This window comes from Rhincodon typus, chromosome 9 (assembly GCF_021869965.1).
Source record: "Rhincodon typus isolate 14 chromosome 9, sRhiTyp1.1, whole genome shotgun sequence".
Taxonomy (NCBI): Eukaryota; Metazoa; Chordata; class Chondrichthyes; order Orectolobiformes; family Rhincodontidae; genus Rhincodon; species Rhincodon typus.
Genome location: NC_063340.1, coordinates 41915044 through 41915396, shown reverse-complemented (window position 1 = coordinate 41915396; position 353 = coordinate 41915044).

Below are 353 nucleotides of genomic sequence, written 5' to 3'. Positions count from 1 at the left end.
GATCACAGTTGAGGCCATCTTCATGGGTACGGAACTTGGTTATCAGTCTCTGCTGAGCAATTCTGCATCATTGTGTATCTCGAAGGCCGCCTTGGAGGACACTTACCCGAAGATCGGAGGCTGAATGCCCTTGACCACTGAAGCATTCCCCGACTGGGAGGGAACATCCCTGCCTGGCGATTGTTGTGTGGTGCCTGTTCATCTGTTGTCGTAGCACCTGCATGGTCTCACCAATATACCATGCCCCGGGGCATCCTTGCCTGAAGCGTATGAGATAGGCAGCATTGGCCAAGTCGCATGAATATTTAAAAACCAAAAGAACTGCGGATGCTGTAAATCAGGAACAAAAACAA